At 33.9% G+C, this 21,995-nt stretch overlaps 1 long non-coding RNA gene across 1 annotated transcript; it reads left to right on the plus strand.

The window, feature by feature from the left end:
- Positions 1 to 1,853: 1,853 nt before the first annotated feature.
- LOC133190034 (uncharacterized) lies at positions 1,854 to 4,811 on the plus strand. Its single transcript, XR_009721555.1, has 5 exons — positions 1,854 to 2,301; positions 3,110 to 3,219; positions 3,490 to 3,543; positions 4,107 to 4,251; positions 4,613 to 4,811. It is a non-coding gene; the product is annotated as an uncharacterized LOC133190034 (long non-coding RNA).
- Positions 4,812 to 21,995: the final 17,184 nt, after the last annotated feature.

The raw sequence follows: 21,995 nt of genomic DNA on the forward strand, positions 1-21,995 counted from the left end.
ATATCACAATTGAAAAACTGCTCACATAGGAAATTATTTCGCCTGATTAAAAAAAGATCTCTGGCAGACTTATGAGAAATTCGTGCTAAAGAAAAAAGGGATATTAATTCGGTAGGAATCTGAGGAGGGGCATGCCCCCATAATTTTTTCAATGTATATAAATTACTTTAGAAAATCGAGCTAATTTACAATTGTTGTTCTCCTCAATAATATTGCCAGTACATGAAAATATGATACATATTAGAAAACAGAGCTAATTTGCGGTTGTGCCCCCACAAGAATGTCTGCTTCAGGCCCGTAAAACGTGGGGGGGGGGGCACTTTTTTCTGAGTATAGTATTTTGCTACAGTAATTTTTCCTATAGATGCATGCTGGTTGCCCCCCCCCCCCCCCCACACACACTATTTGTTGCTGTTATATCGAGCCTGGCAAATCCAGGATTTGGACAGCTTATTAGGTTTTTTTTAGCACCCCCCCCCCCCTTACTGAATTACGTATATTGGTCATTTGAAAGCACTTGATATACGTATCACAGGCATCGGAAGCAAATTACATCTAGAATACAAGTGTATTGGGGGTCCAAACTTCGTTGATCAGTATTGAATTAAGAAAAGGCCAAACAAAAAAATATGTGTGGTTCCGGTTACACCTCCAAAAAAGTTAGGGTAGGTAGGTAGGGATTTTTTTTTTTTTTTTTTTGTTTGTTAACAAAATGATTTTCTTAATTTTTCTAAATAATACCTATCACTGCTTTGCAAATGAAATTTAGATGTGACGTGATAATATACTAATCAATATTGGTAGGGGGACACCTACATGCCAGCTTTCTTTGGATTTAACATTATTAAACACTTGCACTATGTTGTGCAAGGAGGCCGTCATTGCTGAAACTAAAACTTAAACCGGAGCCATTGATAGAAATTTGGGAAATTCCGGAAAAAATACGAAAATTGCCAAAAAAAGTTTAGGGTCGGGGGTAAAAAATAGGGAAGGTCGGGTAACCGGAACCACACATATTTTTTTATTTGGCCAAATTAAGAACAAGTCTATTTGTTACCACTTCAGCATTTGCTCGTGAAGATTATTTATTTAGAATTTATATCAAGCAAAATAAAACAAAAATTAGTCTTCGATTTAGGAGAATATTGGACATATATAACATGTATCATTTCAACTTGACAGAGAATGTATTTGTTGAAAAAAGATTATTTACTATACTCATCCCCTACCAGATTTGCTCCTGAATAATAGTTGTACCTAACCACTCACCATTTCTCTTCCCTAACGTTTTGGCGATTACCCATTTTCGTACTTGTCAGAAATTTTTGAACTTTTTTCCCTAATTTTATTCTCTTAATTAATATTCGCTCCCCATTCTTGTAAGAAAAGTCTCTGAATCATGCTAGGAGTACTGCTTCTGCAAGTCCCCCCCCCAGCCTTCTCTCTCTCTCTCTCTCTCTCTCTCTCTCCTAGTTACATGTAGCTTAAACAAGGTGTTTCAGACAAGATAATTTTTACATAACTCATACATCTGTGCTTATTTTAAATACAAATTTTACATGAAATATATATAGATTTATCTGAAATCATCTCTGTGTGAAATGACCAAAAGGGAAACAATTTCGTCTGCACCATTCAAAAGTTACTGAGATTTTTTGAAAAAGAAAACTTTCCTGAGAAAGAGTCAAAAATGACGTTTTCCCTATAGAATTCAATAGAATAATGTCAAAAATGTTTCGACAACGATGACATGTTTGGGATTTAATAACGCAAAAACGATGCAGACGAATTTTATAAAATTTTCAGAGAATGTACAACAAAAGTAGGAGATTCATATCCCTAATGTAGATTTTCCAAAGGGTTTGGAAAAGTTTTGGAATTCCATGGAATTCCAAACATTTCCATACAAGAGTCTAAAAGTGTTTTTGGAAGTTTTTGGAATCTTTTGGAATTTGAATAACAAATTTGGACTTAGACATTTTGAGGTTTGGAAAGTTGTGGAATTCTATGGAAAAGCTGATAAAATGAGAAACTTAGACATTTTCTGCTCTGGAAAGCTGTGGAAAATAACTTAGAATTTTTTCTTAAACTGTCGGCTCATAGTACAATTACATCGGGATCGATGTCGGGCTCGATGAACAATTAATTTAAACTACAGCCCGCCAAAATTCAACAATTCGGCTGCCATGTTGTATTGTTGGACAGAAGGAAAGAGAGTGTCACGAAGAAGGGAACTGCTGTCATTATTAGCTTGGAATGGAATTTGTATTTTGACAAAAGATGCAGACATTTTAAGACCCGGTAGGTACAATGTACAGTATTTTATGTGTCTTTGAAGTTGAATGGATAATTGACTGATCCTCAGTCTGGGCACCACACACATAGAATGCCCAACGATGAAACCATCAGGGCGAGCGCAGTTTCATTTCTTTAATAATTATTGTACAACTCTAAACATCTCTTATCAAAATATGTTTGAACAATGTGTGGATTTCAACCCGAATTTCCTCCGTTCGTACATGTCCTTAGACCTCGCTATATATGCTAGTGGCACGTTGCCAATTGCGCCACGACAGTCCATGTTACATCGTACACAGACATCATAACACTATTAGTGTCTCCAATATGTTGCAACATGCAACATCTAAATTGGCTATCTTTACCATGTTTACAACGCAGAAAAAACGTGTAGACGATGGTAGACTAATAATGCTCTATCAGCTGTCTATATGATATAAAGTTGTGCACAACTTAGTTGCGGTAGACCCAAGCCTCTATTTAGTTTCACAGACTACCACCAACAAAGGCATTTCAAGTCTTCCTTACTTTCAGACCTTTAGTACTTGCACAGATAATTTAAATATAGGTTCCCCCCCCCCCCCCCCCCCCCCCCCATTATGGAAATTTATTTCTCTTCCATGCTCAGTGGTGTCGGCAGCCTCTTTGGGGCCAGTTCAGAACTCTGGTCCAAATTATCAGCTAATAACATTCCTTAGTACATTTACTACTTACATTTATGGAGTACAATGTAAATAATTATATCTATATCAATTTTTATATCTATGCATGTTCATGATCATTCACAGCACTTACTTTTATTATTTTATAGCTGAAGTACTCGATTTGCACAGCGCCGGCATATAATCATCAAGTTTGATGAAATGTCCTAATATGTAGATGTAGATGCTAAGTCATTCAGTCACCTAGCTTGTGAGAATGGTGAGAGCCTGCTCAAATTATCATTCAGCACAAATAAACTAACATTGTTTTTATTAATTAATGTTTTATAGCATAAGATTTTTTTTATTGAGCAAGTAACAAGAGGTTTATATTCTTAATTCCTTAATAATGCATAACAATTATAACTTTTGACAGGTAATCTAAACATGCTAAATGCCTACATGCATAATCATTTTACATTTTATTTAAGTATGAATATTAAAAATGACTATACTCTATGACATAAAATCATGCATGCATTATTTACAGGAATGCTCACAAAAAGGACAAGAACGAGAGAGCTGTATGGAAATTTACACAAAGGTAGGATTTTTCAATCATTTTCCTAATCAATAAAATCAAAAGAATTGAAATTATGTGTTTATCAATGTTAGCCAGGCATTGAGAAAAATTATTATGAACGTTAGACTCCACTCTTTCAAATATATTTTAGTTATTTTAAGAAGTTGTTGCTTTTAACTTGTTTCCTATGTCAGTTCTCTGTCTTGTTCACAAGTTTTTACCTACGCCTTGTCAATGTCATTCATCATATTCTTACACAAACCTATAACCTTAGTCGCAGATATAAATTTCCAGAAATAAAGAAGTACATGTATACATGTACTAATATATTATCTTACTCAATACTGAATTTTTGATGCATGGAAGTTACATGTATTTATAACAGTTTATTTAATATTTTCTTAATTTTTCAAAAATAAAATATATGTACATGTATTTACATGTTTGAAGCCTAGAACAAATGTATTCTATATATTCACTTTATGTTATTTGCTTTGTCTATATTTTTGTTACATTGTAAATTAACCAATGTGCATTTAAAGCAATTACATATGCCTATAAATTTGTCTTTTCCCCTTTTCAAGGGTCAGTTAACGGAGTAAGCTGATATGGAGGATAATATATCAAAGGCAGCATAGGCGTCCAAACTCCTGTTCAAGGTGCTTTTAATCAGAAGCTTAAGAGACAAAAGACGAGCCATTGACAAGGCAAAACTGAATGTTTTATATGGTATATAAATTATATTTACTAATGTACTTTTTTTCATACCTTAACTTTATTTGCTGAATGTTTTTAAGGGTACATAGTTTATGTAATTTACAATGTTCTCTCTCATATTCAAGGTTAATTAACTTAGACACAATCATGTCTCTTTATTTTTTTTTTAATTTCACAACTTCCATTAGTTTAAAAAGAAATCAATCCTAATCTGAACAAAAAATTACAAGATAATAAATTCCTATTCTACAGTATTAAACTGATCTGCCAGGTTGAAAGAACCAATTGTCTTATATAGCTTTAGTTTATTATTTGTCATATATTTATATATGAGATAAATATCATACATCTTTATGTTAATCTTTTCTTTCAGAAATTGAGCAAGAAAAGTTTGAAGTGTCTTTGGGAATGATCAACATCAAACTTGCTGAGCTTTTGAAGCCGTCGTACCAAAAGTGAATCCATTCGTGACACCAATTATCTGACCACCCTCTAGCAGAACCAGTGAGGAAGTGATTCTAGCCAATACTTCAGAAGTTTAGGACCTTCAATAATTAGGATCTTGGGGCATGTTGGTGGAAAAAAATAGCATGTGTTGATTTTATGGGATCTTTCAAATATAGTTGTGTAGTAGATATTTGTGTACTTAATACATATGTTTGTCACTCTAGTCTTTAACTTTGTATGGTAAATGTATATGGACCACTGGAAGATCATTGTACTGTATACAAATGTTGCAAATATACCCTGTTAAGGCTTTTAGTGACCTTTCCCAAGGTCATTCAATGAAGCAAAAGGTCATAATTAGTGTTTTTTTTTTAATCTATTTTGTTTTATTATCAAAAAATGTCATATGTTTGAGATTACTCTAGGTACAAAGGATTTTCTTTTATCATAAGTCATTTGTTTCTCATGCAGACTGTAATTTACTACATGTACATGCAACTATATTATAATAATTCTCATTAATTAAACCAAGGTGATCATCCAGTAATGATATTTTTCTGTGGATTTTTAACATTGTTTAAATAACCTTTGATGTAAAATACTTTCATTGATAATACTTTTTAAAATCTGTGCTTTCATTATCCATAGAAGTGTGTATGCAATATTTGTCCCCAAACACATTGTAAAGCAAAAATGATTTTTTATTTTGAAAATATAGATTTGATTTATGAAAAATTGTGATGTAGTCATTTTTTTTTGTAATTATTTGGCCCTTAAATTATTTTGATTATTCCAGTTTTTGTATTTTCCTGGAATTCCTTGGATTTCCGTGGAATTCCATAGATTTCCAAATATCGTGGAATTCCATGGATTTCCAGCTATTTCCGCAAATTTCTATTCTGGCATTGTTCCGCTCTTTTCCAGGCTAGATTTGAAATTCCATACCATTCCGAAAAAGTTGCGTCCCAATACTCTCGAGAATTCCTCGGAATTCCATGGAACACTTTTTCCATGGAATTCCACGGAATTTGTTATGGAATTCCACGGATCTTACGGAAAATCTACATTAGGGATATGTAATTTTCATGGTATGTTTTCGAGCAATTTTAAAAGTTCATTAACCCCGCGACCTACGTTAAATGTGTAAATTGTCATGTGTTGGACATGCATGGACTTACACTCAGTAACAAATCGAAATCACTGAGGAATTTAAATAACAGTTTGTCAACATAACTCCTGCACTGAATTTCCTGAAACTTTGTAGGCATTTAGACATAATGTATAGATTTATATATTACCAAGAAATTTTGATTCCATTATTTATCTACAAATTTCAGCCCAATTAAAATTGTAACATACAAAGATTTAAATGTCCTTATATGCAAGAAGTTTTGATGTGATGATTTTTTGCAAGTAATGCCCCTTTTTGAATTATACTGTGTACTGGTATTTAAAATGCGCTGTGTCATTCATTACATGTTGCATTGTCAAGTTTTGGGGGAGCGTGGGGTATGTGAGCTTGCTCACTTTTTCTTTCATTTGATCAAGCCTGGGTGCTTGTGTTAATCCCCTTAACAATCTGATTAGCAGGCAGAAAATTGGCTGGCCTTGTCCTCATGTTAAAAAAGACATGGTAATGCTTCAATCAGAGTGTCAATAGAATTGACTGGCCTCAGTTAGAAGTAAGGCTAAGATACAAACTCCCCAGTTTTTGGAGAATCTGTTAGACAGAAGGAGTTCCATTTGGAAGACTTAAACTGCAGCCACCCCTACACATGAAGGTAAGATATAGTACGTGTTTCCTCCCTGTTGACCAGACTCTCTCAACTTATATTAAGCCCTATCCATTCGAAAAGTTTTTTTTTACCTTTTGTTTTCTGTTTTAGCAAAAGGTGAAGTTGGAGCTGCCCCTATCCAGCAGTGAAGAGGAGTTTCCCTAATCATTTTAATTTAATCTTGCATGGAATGGTAATATTAATTTTAGTTTAATGTTTAAAATTAATGTTTAAAATTTAAAAATTGTGCCCTGTTTACAAAAACAGTTTACGTTTCAGGGTGTGTTCAATTTGTTAAACTCTGCACACATCACTGAGCACGGACTGACATTACTGGTGAGTTGGTTTTGCTTTCTCACATTTCTACTCTTTATTTTCTGGATTATAGTTTAATATTTTTCATTGATGCACAACAAAATTTCTACTTTCTGAAGTATTAAGGGTAAAGTTTTAACTTTGTTAAGGTGCATAGATGTGTTAATGAAACGTATCCCGAAATTTGTAGTTTCAATAATTTCCAGATAAAATAAGTTTTTTTAATTTTATTTCCATGTGAAATGCTATAAAAACATATAAGTCATGATATTATACCGAAAATTTGAGAAAATATTAACTTCAAATCTTTGTCCAAGCACCTTTAATAGTCACTGCCTACCTTAATGGGTCTGAAGAGCCTGTCACCAAATCTATTAAAGTTGATGCAATTTTCAAAAATCTTTACTTATGAACGTCAAGCAGTCAAACTGTTGGTCATACATGTATTAGCAATGAGCTCTTTACTAAATTGTGAAATTCTTTCCCTCTAGGCTTAGGGTTTGGAGGAAAAAGGGGGAGGGTAAATTGGTTAAGTATTAGAAAATATCCATTGCATGATATAATGAGCAGCTAGTCAGGCCTACTCAAAATTTTTGATATCTAGGATTGGTCAAATGTTGCAGTTTTTTTATACAGTGTATTTTAATTATCTTCCTTATGCATGAAATTCCCAAGAGTGACATTCATGACCTCATTGGGTCAGGGTCAAGGGTTTTGGAGTTAGGGGAGGCCTCTATTGATCATTAAGTGAAAGTGCATAAATTCTTTAAAATGTTTTGTCTCTCAATGTATAATTAGCTGACCAAAGTGCATGGTTATGATGAGCAAAGATGTGTCTTCCAAAAATTGTAAATTTTATGACATCAGGGTGAGGGGTTCAGGTATTAGGGCAGGGCGCATGCTCTATTGATTGTGCAGTAAGAAATGCATTATTTCTTTGAAAATCTTCTTTGCTCTTAGGTATGAGGCAAACTAAATGTATGGTTATAATAAAAATGGGTACCTTTTCAAAAATTGTGAAATTCCTGCATGGGTAAGGAGTTTTGGATATTGTGAATTTCATGGGTGAGGGGTTCTGGTACCAGAGCAGAACTTTATTGATTATATAGTGAAAATGCTTTTTTTCTTTGAATATATAATATCTTCTCTGTTCCTAGGTATTTAGCAGATAGACTTAGTGCATAACTATTGAGCAAGGGTGCCTCTTCCAAACTGAAATTCCTAGTTCTTGCATCAAGGGTTTTGGTGTTAAAGTAGGGGCTCTATTAATTTAACTTATGTAGTAAAAATCCATTATTTGAAAATCTCTTCTTAGGGTTGTATTATACTCAGGTGACCATTAAAACGTTTTGTTCTTGATAAAAACCATGCATTGATTAAGCAAAACACTGAACTTAACAGGAAATAGTCATTAGCATTTGCAAGCAGTAACCATTTAATCTTTTTCTTTCAGATGTGGCACCAGTGTAAACAGATCTAGAAGCACTGAAATTATGAGCATCAAGTTGATGAAAGATTCATTGCAACACAGGTAAAAGACTGCCATTGACATGTCATGTATTTGCCATCTAAATTTCTTCATTAACAAAAACATTTTGGTCATGAAGCTTAAGTTGAATATGATTTTTATGCCCCCTTGATAGGAGTTAGGGGACATATATATAGTATTTTGGTGTAAATTTCTTCATTAACAAAAAATTTTGGTCACGAAACTTAAGTTTAAAATGATTTTTATGCCCCCTTGATAGGAGTTTGGGGACATACATATAGTATTCTGGTCTGTCTGTTTGTTTATCGTTGTCTACAAAAACTTTACCCTTTGTCATGCTTTTGGAATGGTTTGTGTTAAAGCTATTTTGACCATATAAAAAACTTAGCCATAAGCTAGCTGTCATATAGGGGCAACAGTGTTTCACAACCACATAATTTTTTAAGGTGGCATTTATTATGATTGCATGGATCTTTTGTAGTGGAGGGAAGAAAGGTGGATTGTCTGACTCGAACATTGTTGACTCTCAGTAGAAGATATCACAAGGAAGGATATGGTTTAAGATTTACAAGAATGGACATAATATTGCAAATTGTCATTATTGAATGTTACATATATTTTTTTAAGAGTCGATGTAAATTTTATTTTTGTCGAGCCTTATAATGGTGTGTTAGCCCTTTCTCTCATATACTTTTCATATTTTAGGTATTTTTTAATCTGTTTCATTGAAAATTACATTTATATATTCATTATCAAATGTTTGATGTACACATTTGTTGTGCAGCAATTTAATGTAAATTCACTTGTTTATGGCCAGAGTTCTTGGGGGGGGGGGGGGGGGGGGGGGGGGTAAGGGTTTGATTATAAATGATTAAGTTGAAGAAATTACAATTAATCTTGACGTGCACTTTTGGTGCTAGTATGAATATCTTGTATGTATGATAGAGCGAGTGTACCTGGTCTAATTACTCATTTTTGACAAACACAATGGGTGCTTACATGCATACTGTTTTGAAACCAATTGTTGAAAGTGTGCCTTGATTGGGTACTTTATTACTGCTATTAGAGCATTAGCAGAGTTTATTTACTCCGCATGGCCACTGTGTCATATTCTGGTAAATGTAAAATCAAGCTTTCCCATCATATTTCTTACTAATTCCTAGATTCCACCATGGAAATATATGAGCTATTGCATGTGCAAAAGAATTTGAAAATTATATTATGCCAGTGACCTGATTTTGCGTTGAAATTTTCTTGGATGCTAAAACTGTGTGTGCCTATTTTGTGGATTGATTTTGTGGATGATAATTTTTAGCTTACATAGATTCTCATTCCTGTTTATATAAACTTTAAATTGGGGGGAGGGTCTACCCATAAGGTAGGTCACAGTGACACACTCATTTCCAAGGTAGGGTGAGGATATAACTTACATGTATGTGGGAGAGGGTAAAGATTCAATCTTTACCCTCTGGGATTTATTGATTATAGCATTTCAAACTTCATACATTTCTGGTGCTGATACAAATACCTTCCAGTTTGTATCCCTGATGAGAATGTACCTGATCTGAATACGAGTTACACTGGAACATCTCAAGTGTTCATATAAGCACATCTGGAGCTTAGTCCTATTTTGAAACTGTGTTGAAAGTACAGTGTATGCTCTGATTAGGTTTTGCTTCTACACAACATCAGTTAATTATTTGATACCCCCCTCCCCCTTGAAAAAGGGGGTATATTGCTTTTGCACCTGTCATTCAGTATATTGGTCAGCTGGTATGTCTATAGACCAGATGTTTTCTGCTCAATATCTAAGAACCCTTTGCTTGACCTGTCTTCAAACATTGTACACTGGTGCCCCCGATAATGATTTTAAGGTCACAAGATCAAGTGTCAACTTGGACATGGGAGATATTGACCACTTAATATCTTGAGAAACATCTGCTTGACAGACATCAAATTAACGCTGGTTTTCTTTAAGGAGTACTTTACTCCTATTGCTCATTATATCAGAAGGTCAAAGGTCAAGGTCAAACTGGACAAAGGGAAATTTTGACCATTAAATATCTTAAGAACCCTTTGCTTGACAGACACCAAATTTAGTACACTGGTTCCCTTTATCAAGTAAATGATCACTATTGAGTTTGAAGTCACAAAGTCTAGGGTCAAATTGGATATAGGAATGTATTGACCACTCAATATCTTGAGAACCCTCTGCTGGACAAATACCAAATTTAATACACTGGTTCCCTTTATTGAGTAGATGATTCCTATTTAGGTTGAGGTCACAATGTTAATGGTCAAGGGTCAAATTGGACGTGGGGATGTATTGACCACTCAATATCTTGAGAACCCTTTTCTTGACGGACATCAAATATGATACACTGTAATCCCCTTAAGAAGTAAATTACTCCTTTTAATATTGAAGTCTGATATATATATATATAAAATAGTACAATGTTTTTAATTAGTACATGATCAGTTGTATTCTGTGCAGGCATTCTAAACACAAACTATTTAGTTCCCTTTTAAATATTAATTGCCACAAAGGGGGCATATATGTTCCACGTACATTTCTTGTTTGCCCTGGCTTTGTGCTGTATTATGGTGTTTGTTGACACATACATTTTCCATCATGGAAGTTGTGTGTGCATGTGTAAGAGAATTAAAAACTTATGCCAGTGAGGCGACATGTTTATGTGCTGAAATTTTTTTGGATGCTAAAACGGTGTGTGCCTTTTATTTTGTGGATTTAACAGTGTTCTTGAAAATTTTTAGCTAGCATAAATATATTGCCTCTCTGACCTGGGTTTAGTTATCTTCCCATTTATATATCATTGCTTGATGCACCCCTATGACTAAAACCCTCTGGAATTGGCTTACCTCCTGTATAAATCATTTGTGTTGCTGGGCATTTATGACTCGTTGCATATTGGGGGACTGTGCAAGGGAAGGATGACATCTAGATATGTTTCTGAAAGTATGCAGTATTTGGATATTAATTCCGTTAGAACATCTAAATTTATTTTATTAGTTACAGACGTAACTTCTTGTTTCCTTTTTGGGGGTGCTTAGGACATGTTGGACTGGGAATAATAAGGAGATTAGTTTTGAAGGGGGTTGTGTAAATTTTCTCTTCCTGATACTTAAATGTACATTTGTTTATTTATATAAGTGACAATTCAATTGTCATGAGGAAAGGGGAGGGAATATTCTTGGGGGAATACTTATCATATTTGATTAAAGTCACCGTTTATACAAGGTAACAGCATTTTAAACATCATACATTTCTTATGCTGGTATGATACTAATTTCATATTCAAGATGAATTGTAAAGAAACTGGTTCCGTTTGAACATCTTGTGTTCATGTTGCTGTAATGAAATTCTGGTGCTGGTATATATGCACACTTATTTTCAGTTCTGCGTGTGAGAAATGTATGCCCTGACTGGGTGTTGCTTCCATTAATACATGAGTAGTTTTCATTTTTTTCTGGCTTTATGCTGTATTTTGATCTTTGTTAAACAGATCTAGCATTTCCATCACATTTCTTGCTAAATCCCAGTTTCCACCATGGAAATTTTGAGTGAGCAAAAGAATTAAAAACTTATGCCAGTGAGGTGACATGTTTATGTGCTGAAATTTTCATGGATGTTAAAACTGTGTGTGCATTTTATTTTGTGGATTTAATAGTTTTTTTGAAAATTTTGAGTTAGCATAAATGAGTTGCCTCTCTGATATAAGGTTAACTCTGATCCCTGTTTAAACTAAATTATGGGGCTTGACTTAAGTACCCATAGAGTAAGTCACAATGACTTACCTCATTTCCAGGGGAGGAGTGGAGGTATAATTCTAAGGATGGGAAAGATTTCTGTGATTAAGCAGTTGTAGTTTTTCAAACTTCATGTAATGATAAATCCTGGTGCTAGCTGTTAAAACCCCCCAGACATTTTGTACCTCGAAAGTTGGTATGCCAGATTCTGGATCAGTACCAGTTCCATTAGAACATCCCGAGTGCTCTTCTCTTATAAGCACATCTGCTCTATACATACTGTTTGGAAACTTGACTATTACAACATCTGTTGATAATTTTATCATCCCCCCCCCCCCCTGAAAAAGGAGGAATATTGCTTTGCACATGTCAGTCATTGTGGTGTGTTGGTCCCAAATCTCCCAATGTCTGTAGACCAATCTAAGAACTCCTCTCTCAACAGTCATCAAAATTGGCACACTGGTGCCCCCTGAAGAGAAAAATTCCTATTGATTTTAAGGTCACAAGTCAAAGATCAAGGGTCAAACTAGTACAGAGATCATTCAATACCTTGAGAATCATTTGCTTGACACAGTCATCAGACTTAATATCATGGTACCCCATGATGAATAATTGACTCCTATTGATAATACGGTCAAAGGTCAAGTGTCAAATTGGACATAGGGTGATATTGAACACTCAGTATCTTGAGAATACTCTTTTCAACAGACATCAAACTTGGTACACTGGTTCCTTTAAAGGAATAGATTATCCTTATTGCTTATCAAGCCACAGGGTCAAAAGGGTCAAACTGGACAAAGGAGATATTGACCACTCAATATCTTGAGGCATTTTTGCTTGACTGACACAAAATTCAGTACACGCTGGTTCCCTTTAACAAGTAGATGATCCCCATTGAGTTTGAGGTCCAAAATTGAAAGTCATGGGTCAAACTGAACATAAGAATGTAATGATCACATCAATATCTTGAGAACCCTTTACTTGACAGTCAATAAACTTGGTATACTGGTTCCCTTAAAGGAGAAGATGACCATTATTGCTAATTTAGTTGCAAGGTCAAGGGTCATACTGGACATACGAAGATATTGACTACTCAATTTCTTGAGAACCCTTTTCTTTGACATGACGGACATCAAGTTTGATACTCTGTCAGTCCCCTGAACAAATAAATTACATGTACTCCTATTTATTTTGAGGTCTGTTAAAGATAAAACATTCTACAATGTTTTCCCCTGACTATATTACTAAATGAATACTTGTCTCCTCCTTTATATTGCCTGAAGGGGGGGGGGGGGCATATATGTTCCTCATACATTTCCAGTATGCTGTGGCTTTGTGCCGCATTATGGTGATTGTTGACACATACAAAGTTGTGTGTGCATGTCTAGGAGAATTTAAAACTTATGCCAGTGAGGTGACATGTTTATGCACTGAAATTTTCTTGGATGCTAAAACGGTGTGTGCCTATTATTTTCTGGAATTAACAGTGTTCTTGAAAATTTTTAGTTAGCATAAAAATTTGCCTCTCTGATATAAGGTTAACTCTGATCCCTGTTTAAACTTAAAATCATGGGGTTTGTAGTACTCATAGAGTAAGTCACAATTACTTACCTCATTTCCAGGGGAGTAGTGGAGGTATACTTCTGTGAGAGGGAAAGAGTTTCTCCCTTACCAAAAATATTGCCTTCCTGCAAACATTTGCTTCAAGTCTGCAGCAAACATTGCTGCAAACTTGCTGCAGACATTGCTGCAAGCTTGCTGCAATGAAGCTAAAGAAACCATGACAGCCTATACAAAGCCTTTGTGCTTGCAGCAAGTTTGCGGGCAAGTATGCAGCAAGCTTGCAGCAAACATTTTACCATGCAAATGAAGTTTGCTGCAAGTCAGCAGTAAACACTGGGTTTTCCAAATATGGAAACCTTGCTGCAAGCTTGCTGCAAACATTGCTGCAAGCTTGCGGCAAACATTGCTGCAAGCTTGCGGCAAACATTGCTGCAAACTTGCGGCAAACATTGCTACAAGCTTGCGGCAAACATTGCTGCAAGCTTGCGGCAAACATTGCTGCTAACTAGCGGCAAGCAATATAATTAATGTTTTGGCACATTCCTGCATACAAGCAGCAAGTTCGCAAAAAGCCTTTGTCCTGACCTTAATCTGTTAATTATAGAGAAAATCCACCACATGCGTCTGAAATGATGCAAGCTAGTTTCTGAAGTGTTGATAGTCTCTCTTTATGTTCCTAGACAATTTTCACAATCTATTCTTCATAAAAATATTTTTTTTTGACATGTACAGAAAATTAAAAACCTTTGCACATTATTTAACAATAAAACTGTATGGTTAATACCAATTTATTTGAAAACATTTATAATAATTGATTTGGAACCTTAAATACATTTAAAGAAACATACAAATGTAATATTAAAATATTTAAGATTATATTAAAATAAAGATTAAAGTTCATAAATAGATTAAGATTTGACCTAGCAAGCTTTAAAGAGATAATTGTTTCATATTAAAATAAACAAAATCAGATCTTACCAATTAGATTTGTGTATGCCAATGTACACCTACATCCAGAATTATGCTTTTGTAATCATTCAACATGTTCAAAATGGTAAATATTCCTAACAAAATACTGAAACATCTACACTTCAATTCAAACATTTCAAAATCGCGAATTCTGTGTTGACCCCAGTACAATCTGCATTTCATTGGCTGATTTGACTTGTTTACTGTTCTTGCGAACTTCCTGCAAACATTCAATTTGTTAAATGTTTCCTGCAAACTTGCTGCGAACAACAGATTGGCGTGTATGTTTCTTGCAATGTTCCTGCAAACATGTTGAGTTCCTGCGAATTTGCTGCAAGCTTACAGCAATTGCTGCAATGTTTGCCGCAAGATCGCAGCTAGCGGCAATCATCTGTGAACAAGAAAATTTTCTTCCTGCGAACAATTTTGTTTGCTGCAAACTTGCAGCAGACTTGTTGCAGGTCTGCATTAAACATAACAGTTTTGGTAAGGGAGCTGTGATTTAGTGGTTATAGCATTTCAAACTTCACGCAAACTAGTACAGAGATTTGAAGATGCTGTTTATTCAATACCTTTATAACCATTTGTTTGACAGTCATCAAACCTAATATCATGGTACCCCATGAAGAATAAATGACTCCTATTGATAATAAGGTCAAAGGTCAAGTGTCAAATTGGACATAAGGTTGATACTGGACGCGCAATAGCTTGAGAACACTCTGCTAAACAGACATCAAACTTGGTACACTGGTTTCTTTAAAGGAAAAGATTATCCCTATTGCTTATCAAATCACAAAGTCGAAGGATAAGGATCAAACTAGACAAATGGAAGATTTTGACCACTCAATATCATGACACATTTTGCTTAACAGACACCAAATTCAGTGCACTGGTTCGCTTTAACAAGTAGATCAGATTCCCATTGAGTTTAAGGTTCAAAATCGAAAGTCAAGGGTCAATTTGAAAATAGAAATGTATTGACCACATCAATATCTTGAGTACACTGTGATCCCCTTAAGAAATAAATTACTCCAATTTATATTAAGGTCTGTTACAGATAAAACATACTACAGTGTTTTTCCCTGACTTGTGTATAGTAGATGATCAATTATATGCATTGCAATTATTCTAAATATAAACTTGTCTCCTCCTTGATATTGCGAGAAGGGGGGGCATATATGTTCCTCATACATTTCTTGTTTGCTGTGGCTTTTTGTCATATTATGGTGTTTGTTAACACATACAGTTTCTACCATGAAGTTGTGTGTGCATGTGTAAGAGAATTTAAAACTTATGCCAGTGAGGTGACATGTTTATGAGCTGAAATTTTCTTGGATGCTAAAACGGTGTATGCATATTATTTTGTGGATTTAATAGTGTTCTTGAAAATTTTGAGTTAGCATAAATGAGTTGCCTTTCTGACATAGGTTAATTCCAGATCTCCATTTCTAGAATATTGCTTGATGCACCCCTAAAGTAGATCACTATGATTTATTTCTGAGTTGACCTGTCTTGCATTTTGCTTCTCCTATTTAATATATCAATTGTCATATAAAATGTGAAGTTAATTAGCATATGAGACCTTGTGAGTCTAGGCATCTTGGGGGGACTAGACAGACTTGACTTGCCTTATTTTTTAGTTGACTTACTATTCTTGATTCATAGTGTCTTATCCTTTAAACCATGAAGCCTAGGATATGAGACCTTGTGACTTGATGCAACTTCGGGCACCATGTGATCTACAGCCATTCATGCATATTCATGCAAAAGGTCACAGTGACCTCCAGATTTGTATCTTGAATATATGCCCTATTTGCATATTCATTCTTGAAGGATATCTCTTTTAATTTGATTTGAAAGACATGATTTGATTTCTTACAATCATGGTTTTCTCCAATTATGCAATATAATTTGAAAAGTGATCTGGAGAAAATAAAATGGAACACGGTTGCCGGATTCCTCTAGATGAAAAGATTCAAACTTTTATCGAAAATGCATATTCACTCACCTCATACACACTTGTCAACCCCCCCCAACCCCCCCAACTCCCCCCCCCCCCCCCCCCCAAAAAAAGGGGTTATCGACTGGCATGGCTTTATGGTTTCAAGAATTTGTTGAAAGTGATGCTATCTAGAGATCTGCTTAGGTAATGAATGATAATAGGAATATGATTGGTCATTTAATTTGTTATTTTTTTAAATAATGCATAGATCAATACTGATTGGATGATAATTACGCATATAGAGGGTGCCCTCAATAGCCCCTAGGGGGATCCCAATTGGAGCTCAGAGGGTCTTGACTAAAGTGGACAATTAATTGGCTCAAATCTGATAGGTTAAAAATAATAATGAGGACACCGCAAAGCGGGGCATTCCCTTTTAAAAGAGCATATCCATAAAGGCAAGGTAGCATTCGACATCAATTCTGATGCAAATTACATGTACGTCACTTCCATTATGCACACATGCAGAAACTAACCCCCACCCCCCATCCACACACCCTAGCGTGTTGCTATATTCCCTCCAACTCCGTTGCGAGGGGATAATAAACAACAGGGATTATGGCAAAATACAAGATGGCCACAATCATGAATTAATAACGATTATTTTACATTTAATATTACTTTAATTTAAACTTTGGGGTATGTGTTGTCATTCTTAATCTGAACATGTATATGCTTCTTAGTTAATGGTAATTCATCTGAGGACTGTTGTGGGAAAATGAATGTTTCTTGCTTAGCTCACATGCAGTTACCTTAATTACCTTTATTATGCCCCTGCCATAAAATGGCATATAGTATTACCCTGTTCCGTCATTCCATCATCATTAGGTCTTTCCACCTTTCTGTGGAAAGACCTCTTGAAATGCTTATGTTTATTATTATTATTATTATTATTAGGTCTTTCCACCTTTCTGTGGAAAGACCTCTTGAAATGCTTCTGTTTATTATTATTATTATTATTATTATTATTATTTTTCCGCTACGGCCTTTTGAACCGAAAGACTTATCGAAAAACTTTATAGTTCATGATACTTGACATCAAAAGTTATTTTGAAAAACTACCCAACGAGTATGACCTATGACCCCTTTCGGAGTTCTTGCCCCTTGTACGAAAAACCTTGTTATCGCTACTCCTTCGAAACCGTAAACCGTAGAGGTACAAAGCCTTCACCAATGTCTTCGACTAATTGAGTGGACTTTTCAATCTTTTCATTGCGAAAGTATTCATGGACCCCTTTTATGAGTTATTGCCCCTGAAAGTTTTTGATGTTTACAAATAATTAAAAATTTTCAAAACGATAAGTCGTAGAGACATGGGACCAACTGCATAAGATTCATTGACCTTTGACCTTAAAATATATCAAAGGTCAAAGGTCAAGGTCATTCCAAAAATGAGAAATTAAGCTCTTTTTATATCTTTTTTTTCTTTCAACATATACTACATATCTTTGCATCTTTAATATGTCCTCTTAAAACTATTTCAAATATTTCATACTTGTCCCCAAAGTTTGACCCCTTTAAAAGTTATTGCCCTTTTCATTAAAAACCTTGTTATCGCTACTCCTCCGAAACCGTTGACCGTAAAGACATCAAACCTTCACTAATGTCTTCAGGGTCTTTAGACACAACTTCAATCTATTCAGTGCGAAAGGGTCCGATGACCCCTTATATGAGTTATTGCCCTTTAATGTCTTGCGCTTACTATTAAATCTTATAACTTTAAAACCAAAAAATGTAGAAGTATGGGGTCAAGTGCAATGTGACCCTTGACCTTTGACCTTTAATATTTGTTTAAGGTCAAAGGTCAAGGTCATTTTGAAATTTTTAAAATTGTCATTTTTTCCATTTTTCAAGCAAATTCTGGTTTCTCCTGTAAAAAAATAAACAGTAGAGAGTTAAATATGAAGAATATATGAAATCTAAAGAAGGTGGAAAGACCTCTAATTGTTCGTGAACAATTAGTCTCCTAGTTATTATTATTTTTCTTCCCGGACTTTTGAAACCACAAGACTTATCGAAAAACTTTATAGTTCATGATACTGGATATCAAAAGTTATTCCGAAAAACGACCCCCCGTGTTTGACCTATGACCTCTTACGAAGTTATTGCCCCTATTGCAAGAATAGCTTGTTATCGCTACTCCTTTGAAACCGTAAACCGTAGAGGTATGGAACCTTCACCAATGTCTTCCACTAATTGAGGGGACTCTTCATTCTTTTCATTGCGAAAGTATTTGTCAACCCCTTTTATGAGTTATTGCCCCTGAAAGTTTTTGATGTTTACGAATAATTAAAAATTTTCAAAACGATAAGTCGTAGAGACATAGGACCAACTGCATAAGATTCATTGACCTTTGACCTTAAAATATATGCAAAGGTCAAAGGTCAAGGTCATTCAAAATGTGTGAAATTCAGCTCTTTTTATATCTCTTTTGTCTTTCAACATATACTAAATATCTTTGCATCATTAATATGTCCTCTTAAAACTATTTCAAAGATTTCATACTTGTCCCCTAAGATTTACCCCTTTAAAAGTTATTGCCCCTTTTACTGAAAACCTTGTTATCGCTACTCCTCCGAAACCGTAAACCGTAGAGGCACAAAACCTTCACTAATGTCTTCAGGGTCTTTAGACACAACTTCAATCTATTCAGTGCGAAAGTATCCAATGACCCCTTATATGAGTTATCGCCCTTTAACGTCGTTACACTTACTATTAAACCTTATAACTTTAAAACAAAAGGTCGTAGAAGCATGGGGTCAAGTGCAATGTGACCCTTGACCTTTGACCTTGAATATTTGTTCAAGGTCAAAGGTCAAGGTCATTTCAAAAATTTTTAATTTTTCATTTTTTCTATCTTTCAAGCCATTTATGGATTCTTTTTGTATAAAAATTAACTTTAGAGAGTAAAATATGAAAAATATATGAAATTTAAAGAAGGTGGAAAGACCTCTAATTGTTCGAGAACAATTAGTCTACTAGTTGACTTTCTGTTCATTATCTCGGCAACAGTTCACACATTCAACTCAAATTTGACGTATGGATATGTCATAGGAATACGAATGTCAAGTTCAAATTTGGTCGTGGGCTGTTGATTTTTGACTGAGTTATTCCTCTTGAACTTGGAAAAAAATAAATTTTCAGTTTCTGCGGTCACTCCAACTTTTGTTGGGATGTATGTATAAGGTTGAAATTGCATATGCAGGTATATTACCAGAAACTACAGGTCAGTATTAAGTATGAATTTGGTCCTGATATGATAGTTTTTGACAGTTATACATCTTGAACTTGGAAAAGATTAAAATTCACTATAATCATTATCATGGCTAAAAAAATACCCAATTTTTACAATTTGCAATTTGAAAGTTTGGCTGCCGGTGGGGGCATCATGGCATTACAACACATCTAGTTTTAGGATATATACTAGTAACCTTGCTTTTTGCTTTCCTTGTTCAGTGCATCTTTTTTTCATATATGAGTTAGTGTGTGTATATATATATTATACATAGGAACATATGCTGCATCAGTGATGAAATTCTTGATTTTATTTCAAATATATATTATTTAACAATGCTATTTTATTTTCCAAGGGATGGTATAATAATTAGAATATGAAAGGGCTAGCATGGTATTCTTTTGTATATTTTTTCTAAATATTTCAGGTACTTTGACTGTTTGTTCTTTTTATTTATCTTTTATTGGAAAAAAAATTGTATTTCAAGACTAACTGAAGCTCAGACTAATTTAATTTTTTTTTTTAATTTCAAATATGTATTTTAAGGGTTAGCAATTGCTAGTTGACAAATACCTCAACACATTTATGAGGACTGATTTAGAAACCAGTTAATCATATCAAAATGAGCATTTCTTTCTGTATTGATTAAATATATAAATATATATATAAGCTTTTATTTTATAAAGTAAGCTCTATTTTTTTTTGTCAAAATATTAAGTTCATGTTTAATCAGAACAATGGTATGATGAAAATCCAGAGAAATACCTGAGATATCGGAAAATAATAATTGCTCACACCAGGTGTTTTAAATTTAAATGTCGTCATGAAAACTAAATCTATATTAAATTATATTTTAATTTAATAATAATGTAATGTTAATGATTTAAATATTAAATAATAATATTTAACATTTTTTGTTTCAAGAATATGATTTGAATCAATAGAAAATAATTAATTACAGGTGACAGACATGTAAGATAATATGTTGAAGGCAGTTAAACATTTTCAGCATTCAAATATGAGTATTTTAATATCATTTGCACATGATTAAAAATATATTGGACAATAATGCGGCATTTAATATCTGAAAATTACCTGAGCAAACAATCTAGAGAGCCAAATAGCTATAATTTTTCTCAACATGCAGTTATTTAATATGTGAAAATTATATCACACATTCGAGTTTATTAAGATTTTCAAGATTGAATTATTTGCTCAATTAAACCAAAATATTGGTAGAGGTGCAGTATATGTACTTTATGCATTAGTTTACAAACAAGTTTAAGATACTTGTACATATACAATATAACAGAAACATCCCTGATTACAGTATTAGATGAATAGAAAAAAAAAGTCCAGAAAACATCATGAATTTTCAGAATAAACAAGAGGTATTTTTAATTTATCATCTGCATGCTTTTGCTTGACATTCATGAACTTGAAATAAATTGATCTGAAAGAAAAAATCTTAAAGAAAATTACAATCAGATAAAGAGGTGTAAAATAGTTTCAAATACTATAAACATTGCATTTAGCTGTGTATTCTATTTGGTGTCTTTTGTGGAAAGCAGTTTCTGCTAAATATAGAGTACATTGCTAAATGTTGTGTTTATATACATGTACATACATGTACATATATCGCACATTCAGATGGTGCTAAATCAAATGTACGTTAGTTGATGAAAGTCTGAGCTAATTTCCACCATATACACTGGAAATTTAAATACATTTTCGAATAATTGATAACAGATTTTCCCAGAATTACCAACGTTCTGACATTTAGTTACCGATTGCCATCCCGATTATTAGTGTGTATACTGTATGTAAAACTGTTTCTTTTATAATTGTTTTTATGCATAATATTTGTAAATTTTTTAATGTAGGAAAATGGGATTTTTTATGCACTGTTTAATTTTTTTCTACATTTCTTATTTAATTACAATTGTTCAAGTTATATTTTTCATGTCTGATTATTTTGCCTATTTGATTATTTGAATTTTGTTTGTTATACTTTCATGTTTGATAGTTAAATTGGTTTAAAAACATTTGTTAAAAGTACTGTTACCATGTGTGTAAAACACCGCCCTCCAAGTAACATTACATAGCAATGGTTAACAATGCATGACGACGGGTAACAGTATGAAAATTATTAACTGTATTTCTGCGTGTATGGTACACTGTGGCTTTTTCTTT

This window comes from Saccostrea echinata, unplaced genomic scaffold, assembly GCF_033153115.1.
Source record: "Saccostrea echinata isolate AGI-Se365-2 ecotype Australia unplaced genomic scaffold, CSIRO_AGI_Sech_v1 ptg000020l, whole genome shotgun sequence".
Lineage (NCBI taxonomy): Eukaryota > Metazoa > Mollusca > Bivalvia > Ostreida > Ostreidae > Saccostrea > Saccostrea echinata.